Source organism: Lygodium microphyllum, chromosome 7, assembly GCF_053477565.2.
Source record: "Lygodium microphyllum isolate KBCC chromosome 7, Lygodium_microphyllum_v1.1.10, whole genome shotgun sequence".
In the NCBI taxonomy this organism is placed as follows: Eukaryota; Viridiplantae; Streptophyta; class Polypodiopsida; order Schizaeales; family Lygodiaceae; genus Lygodium; species Lygodium microphyllum.
The window spans coordinates 156,944,966-156,958,569 of record NC_141141.1 but is presented as its reverse complement, the minus strand read 5'-3'; positions in this window follow the sequence as shown (position 1 = coordinate 156,958,569).

The following is a 13,604-nucleotide window of genomic DNA, read 5'->3' as shown; positions in this document are numbered from 1 at the left end:
TGTGTGTGTGTGTGTGTGTGTGTGTGTGTGTGTGTGTGTGTGTGTGTGTGTGTGTGCGTGTGCGTGTGTGCGTGTGTGCGTGTGTGCGTGTGTGTGTGTGTGCGTGCGTGCGTGCGTGCGTGCGTGCGTGCGTGCGTGCGTGCGTGCGTGTGTGCGTGTGTGCGTGTGTGCGTGTGAAAGAAAAACATGGTCCCATATGGGATGAAGCTTCTACTCTACCAATTTGTCTAGCAAGATCACATCAACCTATTACTCAAAAAGGACTCTAGGTGTTTCCTAGTCCCTCCTCTTACTCTCGTGATTTATTACTTTTGACTAGTCATTTTAACTTCTACTCCATAAAAGTTGAGATTATGATTTCTTTATGGTTCTTTTCTAAGAATCTCTCTTTGTCATAATTCATGGCTTCAATTCATCAATAGTTGGGCTAGTTTATTATTGGTTGCATAGAAATATTGGAATGATTACTCATTGAAAGTAAAGGTTGATCATGAGGTTAGAATGAAGAGAATAGTGTATGGATCTGTCTTATAAGGTAGAGACTGTCATATATCACTTTATGTGATCACACTCTAAGGAAGAAAAGTTATTGTGGATTGTATCTTCTTTGCAAACTATTCAAGGACATTGTTTTGGATTGTTGAATTGGTCTTTTAAAGATAATGTTTATTGATTTCGGAAAGAGATGGTTCATAGCCAAATATAAATGCTTTATAGGGGCAAAGATATACAAGTGATCATAAGTAGGTGTTTTTCTAATCTATAACTCCTCTAGAATTTTCCATCTAATGGCTCCTTGGGAGACCAAATTAATGTCTATAGTGTTAGTCCAAAATCCATTTGTGAGACTAGTGTTAGAAAGAATATTGTGGACCAAATCTGAATGGTCCTATTCATCTTTTTCACCACACCATTTTGAGCAAGATATCCAAAGCTATCAACTCCCTTTTGATGCCATGGCTTGCACAAAAGTTCACAAAGGCATGAAATATTCATCACCATTGCCGATTCTTAATGACTTTAGCTTTTTTACCAATTAATTGATGCCATGGCTTGCACAAAAGTTCATAAAGGCTTGAAACCCGTAGGCTGCACGGGAACATCTCCTCAAGGGGGAAAAAAAAGGGATAATGGTTAAAATGGTGGCAATTTTTTTTAATAATAGCCCTCTCCCCTCAGCCGATGCATGGCAGTGAGAGGGAGTGTGGGAAGGGCTGGAGCTAAGTGGAGTAGAGAGGAGTTGGGGAGGGGATCATGCCTCCCTCCACGTGTGTGGATTCCACCCCCTTAAAAGCCTATATAACCCCTCCTTAAGCTTGGAGGGAGGAGTCAGAGGAGCTGCTGCCCTGCGCCGTGAAGCCACCACATGCCATCGCTATTGTGATGTCTGCCAGACTGCCACCTGCATCATCACTATTGCCATCATTATCACAATCATCATCCTCATCTCCTTCATTGTCATCCTCACCCTTCTCCCAATCATCCTCATCTTCTCCCTCCACGTAATCTTCTGCCACAGAAGCTTGGAAGCTTCTTTGGAAGCTTCCATTAAAAGGCCTCCTTAAGACTTGTTCTCACGTGTTTCCTCGGTCCTTTTAAAACCAAGTCTGCAAAGGCCCGTATTCTGTCCAGAGGAGAAATACTCGTCGGAGAGGGATTCGTAATGCGTAAAGGTCCCAAGAGGAAGTTGCTGAACCGGGATTTGATTCGTCAATGGCTCCCAAGAAATTTGCGAGAGGCGCACATGCGGGGGCTTCTACTCTGAGATTGTGTGTGGATAACACCCCGAACCTCAATGCCCAGGTTCTTAAAAATTGGTTCCGCATGAAAAGAATGCATTTAAGCGTGTCTTTAATTCATGTAGTCAAGTTAAAATACATTGGGAAATTTATTTCCTTGGACAATTTACAAGAGTTAGTGCATGTCATGTATTTAGGTTTGCTTGCATTTCCAAGTTGCAATCCTAAACACATATTGCATATGTTAAAAAGATGGAATTGTTTAAATTCATCCTTGATTGCCTCGTGAAAAAGAACAGCGCATAATGCATCTAGGCGATAGTTTCCTAGTTGTGATTCATATGAGTTAATCATTGACTCCCATTAAATGTTGTCCAAGTAGTCACATTGCATGAAAGGGATTTAAGTACCTTGCAAATGGCATGCGGTGATAATTACATCCTAGGTTGGGCTGAGTGTCGAAGGACAAATTAAATCGATAATGGTCTCATGGTATTTGTTCATGCATGGAGTCTTTCCATCAAAGATTGTATTTTAGGAAAGAATGCAATTTCATATTAAAGCTTGAATTCAATGCATTAAGTGAAGGGTTATGAGCATAGTTCTTGATGAAATTCAACGTAGGTTTTTATATGAGTTAGCCCTAAATTGTCAATCATTATAGTTTAGGCAAGAAAAAGAAATGATCATTGTACATTTTATAGTTGCATAGAAGGAAAAATTCAATGAATCGCATACTTGCATGTAATGTTATGTCTTGCAACTATTTACATCTTTTAGGAAAAATATTAGCAAAGATCACCTCTTGTCACAAGACAATTAGATCAATTTAGGTAAATCGCTTGTGATGGCATTACCCACATGGGATTCATAAAAGCATAAATAGTTAGTACGAGGAACACCTCAAAGTGCTAGGTAGGGTTTAGTTACGTTAAAAATTCTGCCTAGTAGCGCACTTGGGATGCCAAGTCAAGACTTCCAATCCCAAAGATCCTACCCACATTCACAGAATGTTAGGGTTAGCTAAACGCCTATGCAAGAACAATCTAGGGTTCTTGCCCTAAGGATCAATTGGCCAAATACTAGACTTTCGTTTGAATTTAGAAACCCTAGGGCCAAACATTGTCGGCCTAGTATGGTTAGGGTTGGGTTCAGTCAAGAGGACTCCCAAACCCTACATCTTGACCAAAGGTATTCTCGACCAAGGAGTACCGTTTGATGAGAGAACTAATCCCACAAGTCAGATGCGACTTCTATGAAACAAGTTGCAACGTCACATGGCTTTGTGTTTAAATCACAAGATAGATTTGCCACAATGTTGGCAGGTTCCAAGTACAAGTTTAATTTGCAAGCGGATGAGTAGTCATTCTGTTACATCACCTTCCCTTGAGTTGACTTGCCAAGTTGGGGACGTTATGTATAGTCTAGTAAGAAATTGGCCAATCAAGATACGACAACGAGGTTGTCTAGGAATTATTGAATTATTGACCTTAATGTAAGGAAACCTAAGGTATTTGTTAATTTGGGCTAACAGGGTATAAACCCTAACCCAAGGATACAGGGCAAATAAGCAACTTAGATTACGAGACCCTTGGGATCTTGCCAAGTCACAATTGATTCCGGATCAAATGTTGGATGCATTTGGAGAAAAGGAATTATACCTTAGCAGTTGGCCAAATAAACGACCACTGGATTGATTGTGTTTGTAAAGTTAGGAGCACTGTTTGTACTTCTTTGCTCAATGGACTAAAGCTGGAAAAATAATTAATGCTTCAAGCTGAAGGCCTGGAGGGAGAGGCAGCGTCAGTTACCTTTGATTGTCTACCTGACCCTATCCAAGGGGGTTGTTAGCCGCACCGGGTACATGGACCGAACCCGCCGCGAGAGGTCTCTCCGTGGGTGCTACTTGGAGCAGGAGGACGCTTGGGTTCCAAGGGGGCTCTGGCCATAAATCCCTTGCCTTCGGGGTCCTGCACAAGAGGCCGACGTGACTCGAGATTGGATCTTGAGGCCCGCATACTAGTCAACTAGCAGAAACTTGGAATAGCGATCCCTGAGGATTGCTGGAATTGCCTTCGGGCAGATTATGGATTAGCCTTCGGGCTGGATTATGGAATAGCCTTCGGGCTGGATTATATGATGTATTCCAAAGACTGATAAGTAAGATCAATTGTTGAAAAGAAACTTATTTGACATTGTTTTTCTATGTCAGTGCTTAAGTTACATGAAGGAACTGGTGATTAATTGGCTAATTAAGGAAGTTGTTTTTGCTTGTCAAACTAAATGTGGTAGGTAATAAGATAACTAAAGCAACCCTGAGGAAAGTGCGGTGGATGTGACCATGGGTCTGTCCTACATGGAAGGGTGGTCCCAATTGGTCGAGAACTTTTCTCGAAGGAAATTGACAGCAAGGAACGATGACCTAGAATCTAGAGTACTGGAGTACCGATTTATGCTATTTTAGGGGAACGGAATGGACCTATGCCTTACGGGCAGAGAGGTCGAGCTTTGTATCCCTCTCATTTCCCATTCTCCTTGAACCAAGTGCAGCATGAATCCACTTCGACCCTAACGTTTCTGCATAAAGCAGTTTGCCTAGGGTTCGATGCTAGCTACCATTCTAGGAATTTGACCACTAAGAAAACCCTGATTCAGGTCGATGCTAAGTGGGAATGTCTGAAATGCCTCCGCTTCGTGGCAAACTCGAGAAGACCTAGATCACAAACCCCATGACATTCCGTGGGTGGTGCTTTTTGGATTCTCTTTCTGATGGGCTGCTAAGACGTGTCCTACAAGTGAACAAGTGGAGACATTACAGTTGGTATCAGAGCGAACCAACGAGATCTAATAATTTCAAGGAAACTTAATGAGTAGAAGTAGAGAAAATGTTGCTATTAAGAACATTTCCTTACTTATCGATGCTGGCCTGCAGAATCACGAAGCATGGAACAAATTCTTGGTGTTCCAGGTTATGTTTATGACTGCGATGCGTGCTTCGGAATTTTGATGAAGGCTAGGTATGATGAGTATCCTAGACTGCATCTACAATTCTTCACCCCTGTACGTGGAACGAAGATGGACGGGTGATTCAAGAATTTATTACATAGCTACCCACACCGACTTGCGTACCTTCGGACCAACTTGAAGAGAATCAAGTGGATGGAGGACTTAAAGATCGTGAAGCTATTCATCTTTGTCAAGGCTCACGCAAAAGCAACCCTACATGTCGGCGGACGAAAGGTCAAGCAGAACACGTATGTGTACGAGGAAGTGACTCGAATAATCCCTGTCGATAGAATTAAGGTGTCGGGACGTTATGAAAAGAACGGGTATCAAAGGAAAGGATACCCTAATCTTCCAATGACCTATGAATTCCTAAAAATCCATGACCCCAATCCATATTATTACTATGTTCCCATAGGCTGAATGTAACACAATCTTATTCTCTCCGAATTGATATGCCAATCAGCTTGTTCCGTCTTCCCAAAAATAATTGTACTCGAAAGGGCTATGCCCATATGAATGAAATAGAATTTTTTTATCAATGATTGTCTTGGCTGTGAGTATTGGTAAAGAAGTTAAGTGATTAGGCCACTTGGCTAAAATCTAAACTGGGCATGTAATGTAATGTGAGGAATGCTTAGCAAGTTTTTAACGTAAAGAATTTCATGCCCATGCACAACCTCAAGTGCAGACTCCTAGTCTGACCCCTACACCAAGTACGGCTGTAATTCAAGAGAAGAAGTTTCTTCTCAAACAAATCAAGCCACCAGAATTTGATGGTAAGGGAAGGACCGTCCAAACTGATGTTGAGATCTGGATCGAATCCATGGAGGATTATTTCAAAGCAGTAGGTACTGCACCCGCCAACCAAGCAATGCTCACCAAGTTGAAGCTTACTGGCGAAGCAAGACTTTGGTGGAAGCAATGGTGCAGGGACCAAGGGATCTCGAAAGGGACGGTTACTTGGGAGAAGCTTAAGAGAGCTATGCGAGGGAGATATCTACCACCTGTCTACCGCACGCAGAAGATGAACGAATTCTATGAACTGAAGCAGCTTGGTCTATCCCTTGATGCTTACTATTCAAAGTTTGTCTCTCTTTTGAAGTATGCGCCACAAATGGATATGACACAACAGGTGCCGAAGGTTTGTGCTAGATTAAACCCACCTATAAACACCCACCTCGAATCAATGTGCCCAACGGACCTTCAAGATGCACTCATTCGAGCTGCACCCATATTACAGGAGGTGCAGACCAAGCTAAGAAATAACAAGACTTGGTCTTACAAGAATCAAAACAAAGGAGTGTATTGGTCCCAGGCGAAGAGAGCACAAGGCCAAAATCAGGGACAAAGGAAGAAAGCTAGGGCAAACGCAGCCAACAACTTCGTTCCTACCCAAGGTAATGGCCGCAATCTCCGTTGCTTTCATTGCAATGAGCCCAGTCACTTTAAAAGGCAGTGTCCCAAGCTTAACGGAGGACAACGTCAAGGACCATCCCAAGGAACCGTCCGTAGCCAAGGAGCTGTCGTCAAGGCCAGAGGGAGAACCACCAATGTTGCCAACAAGGAGCTGTGTGATGAAAAGGACCCATCCATGGAAGTAGACATTGAGAGGGCAACAGTTCATGCCGCCCTTCACAAGAAAGGCCCGAATCGCCAATTTTTGGTGATTCAGACTCCATCGGATTATCAAGGTAAAAGCTTCAAAACCTTGATTGATTGTGGCAGTACGCATTCCTTCATTTCACCAGTTTGTGCAAAAATATTAGATAGACACAATAGATGCACCTACCTTGCTTGTGGAATTAGCAAATGGTCGTGAGGTCACTTGTACCAGGCAAACTGCTAAGGTGAGATTCTTGCCGGGTGGAAAGTCGACTTCGGTCCGATTCAGGGTTATGAACCTAGGTATCCACAAGTGTTTTCTCAGAATGGATTGGCTTAAACCTAATGATGCCCACATTCACTATGGAAAGGGCCAAGTCTCCTTTTGAAATTCTGAAAGGAAATTGGTCACAACTCAAGGAGAGGCTGGGAAGCCAAAAATTCAACTGGCCAAAGCATCTCAGATAATAAAAGGAGTTAGAAAAGGGCTACCTGTCTATTTGATTAAGCTAAATAAGCTAGATCAGAATCAGGAGTCTAGTGAAGAACCTTCATGGTTAAAGGAATATGCAGACGTATTTCTTGAAGAGCTGACATAACTTCCTCCTCAAAGGGAAGTTGATCATGAAATCAAGCTAGTGCCAGGAGTTGCACCAATTGCAAAGAGACCATATAGAATGTCCATCCCGGAAGCGATTGAGCTGAAGGAGCAACTCAAGAAACTGTTAGATCAAGGCTACATCTGTCCTAGCAGTTCGCCATGGGGAGCTCCAGTGTTGTTCCAGAAGAAGAAGGATGGAATGCTTCGGCTATGTATTGACTACAGAGGGTTGAATCAATCAACCATTAAGAACAAATATCCTATACCAAGAATAGATGAGCTTCTTGACCATCTTCAAGGTGCAAAGATCTTCTCTAAGATTGATCTCATGTCTAGATATTATCAGATAAGGATCAAGGAAGAAGATATCCCAAAGACGGCATTCAGCACAAGATATGGACATTTTGAATTCCTAGTCATGTCATTCGGGCTAACAAATTCTCCTGCTACCTTCAACAGGCTAATGCAGGACATCTTTAGGCCATATCTTGATGACTTCGTACTCGTTTTCTTTGACGATACCCTAGTCTACTCCAAGTAGGAAGAAGATCATGAACCCCAACTTCGCATTGTTCTTGAAACAATGAGAGCACACAAGCTTTATGCCAAGAAGAAGAAGTGTGCATTTTTCAAGCGACAAATCGAATATCTGGGATTTATTGTATCAGCAGAAGGAATTTCAATAGTTCTGGAGTGGCCAACACCAACAACTGTCAAAGAAATATGCAGTTTTCTTGGATTGACAGGATGGTACATGGTCTTTATCAAAAACTATGCCCTGATTGCAGCGCCTCCTCTGACAGATCTACTAAAGAAGCAAACATCAATTGTATGGTCAACTGCTAAACAATCCAGCTTTGACAAACTAAAGCAAAGCTTGGTATCAGCACCCATCTTGAAACTTTCAGACCTTAGTAAGGATTTTGAAGTGATAATTGATGCTAGTACACTTGCCTTAGGATGTGTGCTTATGCAAGAAGGTCATCCTGTAGCATACTCTACATGGAAACTGAAGAGTCATGAAAGGAACTATGCTACCCATGATCTGGAGCTGTTAGTTGTCATCCATGCTCTCAAGCTTTGGAGACACTATTTACTGGGTAAGAAGTTTACCTTAGTGACGGATCATAAAAGTCTTAAATGGATCTTTACCCAGAATGAGCTCAACATGAGGCAATGTCGATGGATTGAAGTACTGGAGGAATATGATTTTGAAATCAAATACCGGCCTGGAAAGGAGAATGTAGTTGCCGATGCACTCAGCGCAAGGCATTTCTAAATTCTCTAATCTTGCAAAATCCATCAAGAGCCAGATCTTTAGCCACAAAGGTATCCATGCCAAACAACCCAATTCTTGAGCTAGCTAGAGAAGAGGCATGCCATGATCCAACCTATCAGAAATTACTAAGGGAGATCCCCATCAAGGATCAAGACCCGAAGCTACAGGCAAAGTATCAAGAATTCTCTATCAATAGTGGACTTGTCTACTATAGAACGAGATTATGTATACCGGCAAGCCAGTCACTCAAGCAGAAGATACTTTGGGAAGCTCATGACTCCCCTTTTTCAGGACATCCTGGCTATGCCAAGACCCTCAATGCAGTCAGAAAGAGTTATTATTGGGAAAGGGATTAAAGGTGGCGTTCTCAAATATGTCACTGAATGTTTGTCTTGTCAATGCATTAAGGCTGAACATGTCAAAATGCCAGGGAAGTTGCAACCACTTGACATTCCCCAAATGAAATGGGAACTCATTAGTATGGACTTTGTTGTTGGCCTATCCCAAGTTCAAGGAGGATACAACTCCATTATGGTTGTGGTGGATATGCTCACCAAGGTTGCACATCTTATCCCTATTAAGACAAACTATAAAGCCTCAGACATGGCAAGGTTATTTATCAAGGAGATATTCAAACTGTATGGGTTACCCAAAAGAATCATTATTGATCGTGACTCTCTCTTCACATCACACTTCTAGAGAGCCATCTTCGAAGCCATTGGGACTCAACTCTGTTTCAGTATAGCTTACCATCCCCAAACCGATGGTCAAATGGAGCGAGTCAACCAAGTCATTGAGGATATGCTAAGGGCACATTGTTGCCGCGAACCCAAAAAGTGGATTCAATATTTTCCACTGGTTGAGTTTGCCTACAATGCTTCCTACCAACAAAGCATTCAAATGACCCCTTTTCAAGCATTGTATGGGCACGACTATCATAGTCCTTTAAACTTTTCGGATCCAACCTTAAGGGTTGAAGCTTCAAAGTAGATGCTGGAAGACATGGATGACCAAATCAAGTCAATAAGACAAGACATCCAAGCTGCCAAGGACAGACAGAAGGCTTACACAGACCTGAAACGTCAAGATAGATCCTTCGTTGAAGGTGACATGGTCTTCATTCGTGTACATCCCAAGAAGAGTTCCCTATCCTTGGGGGAATGCAAAAAGCTAAGTCCAAGGTATTGTGGACCCTACAAGATTCTCAAGTGTCTAGGACCTAATGCTTACAGACTTCAACTCCCTGAGAACCTAAAAGTTCATAATGTATTCCATATTAGTCTATTGAAAAAGTATGTGCCTAACCCTAGTCACGTGATTGATGACCAACAAGTTGTAATGCTAGCCAAGGAGTCCTTGAGCTACGGCCTGACAGGATCTTGGATGTTAGGGAGAGGCATTTGAGATCCAGAACCTTGAGGGAATACCTCGTCCAGTGGAAAGATTATCCCGAAGAGGATGCCACTTGGATGGATGAAAGTACTCTCAACCAACAATACCCCCAACTCTTCTTGAGATGAGGACATCCCGATTCCTCTAAGGGGGAGAGCATATAATATTTCCGCCTCGAAATATTGAACACCTACAATTTGCGCAAAAGGCAAACTAAAATAATCTCCCGCATCGGTAAATGTTGGTGGTTAAGTGCTTACCCTGCGCGCGCGTCAATAAACTCTAACTGCATGGAGCACAAGAGCTGAGGCTTGAAACCCGTAGGCCACACGGGAACATCTCCTCAAGGGGGGAAAAAAAGGGATAATGGTTAAAATGGTGGCAAATTTATTAATAATAACCCCCTCCCTCAGCCGATGCATGGCAGGGAGAGGGAGTGTGGGAAGGGCTAGAGATAAGTGGAGTAGAGAAGAGTTGGGGAGGGGATTATGCTTCCTCCACGTGTGTGGATTCCCCCCCCTAAAAGCCTATATAACCCCCCCTTAAGGTTGGAGGGGCGAGTCAGAGGAGCTGCTGCCCTGCGCCGTGAAGCCGCCACACGCCATCGCTATCGTGCTGTCCGCCAGGCTACCATCTGCATCATCACCATCGCCATCATTATCACAATCATCATCCTCATCTCCTTCATCGTCATCCTCACCCTTCTCCCAATCATCCTCATCTTCTCTCTCCACATAATCTTCTGTCACAGAAGCTTGGAAGCTTCCATTAAAAGGCCTTCTTAAGACTTTTTTTCACGTGTTTTCCCGGTCCTTTTGAAACCAAGTCTGCAAAGGCCCATGTCTTGCGCAGAGGAGAAATATTCGATCGGAGAGGGATTTGTAACGCATAAAGGGCCCAAAAGGAAGTTGTTGAACCGGGATTTGATTCGTCAATGGCTCCCAAGAAAATGGCGAGAGGCGCACATGCGGGAGCTTCTACTCCGAGTTTGTGTGTGGATAACACCGCGAATCTCAATGCTCAAGTTCTTAAAAATTGGTTCCGCATGAAAAGAATGCATTTAAGCATGTCTTTAATTCACGTAGTCAACTTAAAATACATTGTGAAATTTATTTCCTTGGACAATTTACAAGAGTTAGTGCATGTCGTGCATTTGGGTTTGCTTGCATTTCCAAGTTGCAATCCTAAACGCATATTGCATAGGTTAAAAAGATGGAATTGTTTAAATGCATCCTTGATTGCCTCGTGAAAAAGAACAGTGCATAATGCATCTAGGTGATAGTTTCCTAGTTGTGATTCATATGAGTTAATCATTGACTCCAAATGTTGTCCAAGTAGTCGCATTGCATGAAAGGGATTTAAGTACCTTGCAAATGGCATGCGGTGATAATTACATCCTAGGTTGGGCTGAGTGTCGAAGGACAAATTAAATCGATAATGGTCTCATGGTATTCGTTCATGGGTGGAGTCTTTCCATCAAAGATTGTATTTTAGGAAAGAATGCAATTTCATATTAAAGCTTGAATTCAATGCATTGAGCGAAGGGTTATGAGCATAGTTCTTGATGAAATTCAACGTAGGTTTTTATATGAATTAGCCCTAAATTTTCAATCATTATAGTTTAGGAAAGAAAAAGAAATGATCATTTTACATTTTATAGTTGCATAGAAGGAAAAAGTCAATGAATCGCATACTTGCATGTAATGTTATGTCTTGCAACTATTTACACCTTTTAGGAAAAATATTAGCAAAGATCACCTCTTGTCACAAGACAATTAGATCAATTTAGGTAAATCGCTTGTGATGGCATAACCCACATAGGATTCATAAAAACATAAATAGTTAGTACAATGAACACCTCAAAGTGCTAGGTAGGGTTTAGTTACGTTAAAAATTCTGCCTAGTAGCGCACTTGGGATGCCAAGTCAAGACTTCCAATCCCAAAGATCCTACCCACATTCACAGAATGTTAGGGTTAGCTGAACGCCTATGCAAGAACAATCTAGGGTTCTTACCCTAAGGATCAATTGGCAAAATACTAGACTTCCGTTTGAATTTAGAAACCTTAGGGCCAAACGTTGTCGGCCTAGTATGGTTAGGGTTGGGTTGGGTCAAGAGGACTCCCAAACCCTACATCTTGACCAAAGGTATTCTCGACCAAGGAGTACCGTTTGATGAGAGAGTTAATCCCGCAAGTCAGATGCGACTCCTATGCAACAAGTTGCAACGTCACATGGCTTTGTATTTAAACCACAAGATAGATTTTCCACTCCTTGGAACAAGGTTGGCAGGTTCCAAGTACAAGTTTAATTTGCAAGAGGATGAGTAGTCATCCTGTTACATCACCTTCCCTTGAGCTGACTTGCCAAGTTGGGGACGTTGTGTATAGTCTAGCAAGAAATTGACCAATCAAGATACGACAACGAGGTTGTCCTAGAATTATTGACCTTAATGTAAGGAGACCTAAGGTATTTGTTAATTTGGGCTAACAAGGTATAAACCCTAACCCAAGGATAAAGGGCAAACAAGCAACTTAGCTTACGAGACCCTTGGGATCTTGCCAAGTCGCAATTGATCCCGAATCGAATGTTGGATGCATTTGGAGAAAAGGAATTATACCTTAGCAGTTGGCCATTGATTGTGTTTGTACAGTTAGGAGCACTATTTGTACTTCTTTGCTCAATGAACTAAAGCTCGAAAAATAATTAATGCTTCAGGTTGAAGGCCTGGAGAGAGAGGTAGTGTCAGTTACCCCTAACTGTCTTCCTAACCCTATCCAAGGGGGTTGTTAGCCATGCCGAGTACGTGGACCGAACCCGCCGCGAGAGGTTTCTCCGTGGGTGCTACTTGGAGCAGGAGGACGCTTGGGTGCCAGGGGGGCTCTAGCCGTAAATCCCTTGCCTCCGTGTCCTGCACAAGAGGCCAACGTGACTCAAGATTGGATCTCGAGGCCCACATACTAGTCAATGGGCAAAAACTTGGAATAGCGATCCTTGAGGATTGTTGGAATTGCCTTCAAGCGGATTATGGATTAGCCTTCGCGCTGGATTATGGAATAGCCTTCGGGTTGGATTATATGATGTATTCCAAAGACTGATAAATAAGATCAATTGTTGAAAAGGAACTTGTTTGACATTGTTTTTCTATGTCAGTGCTTAAGTTACGTGAAGGAACTGGTGATTAATTGGCTAATTAAGGAAGCTGTTTTTGCCTGTCAAACTAAATGTGGTAGGTAATTAGATAACTAAAGCAACCCTGAGGAAAGTGCGATGGATATGACCATGGGTCCGTCCTATGAAAGGGTGGTCCCGGTTGGCCGGGAACATTTCTCGAAGGAAATTGATAGCAAGGAACGATGACCTAGAATCTAGAGTACTGGAGTATCGATTTATGCTGTTTTAGGGGAACGGAATGGAACTATGCCTTACGGGCAGAGAGGTCGAGCTTTGCATCCCTTTCATTTCCCATTCTCCTTGAACCAAGTGCAGCATGAATCCGCTTCGACCCTGACATTTTTGCGTAAAGTAGTTCGCATGGGGTTCGATGTTAGCTACCGTTCTAGGAATTTGACCACTAAGAAAACCTCGATTCAGGTCGGTCCTAAGTGGGAATGGACAGAATGCTTCCGCTTCGTGGTAGACTCGGGAAGACCTAAATCGCAAACCCTGTGACATTCCGTGGGAGTGTCGGGCGGCACTTTCTGGATTCTCTTTCCGATGGGCTACTAAGACGTGTCCTACGAGTGAATAGGTGGACACGTTACAAAGACTTACTCCTTGACTTGCCTCTCTCGTGAGAGTTTTTCCTAGCATTTGATCTTCCTCTCACAACGAGTGCACTAGAGTTCTTTGAACTTGCATTGTTCTTTCCATTCACGTCCTCAGTGAACAAACCATTCTCAAGATTAGTACTCATAAGACCACCCTTGGATTTGAGGGTACCAAGTCTAGTAAGGCCATTAGTTGCTACACTTTCCTTACCCTCA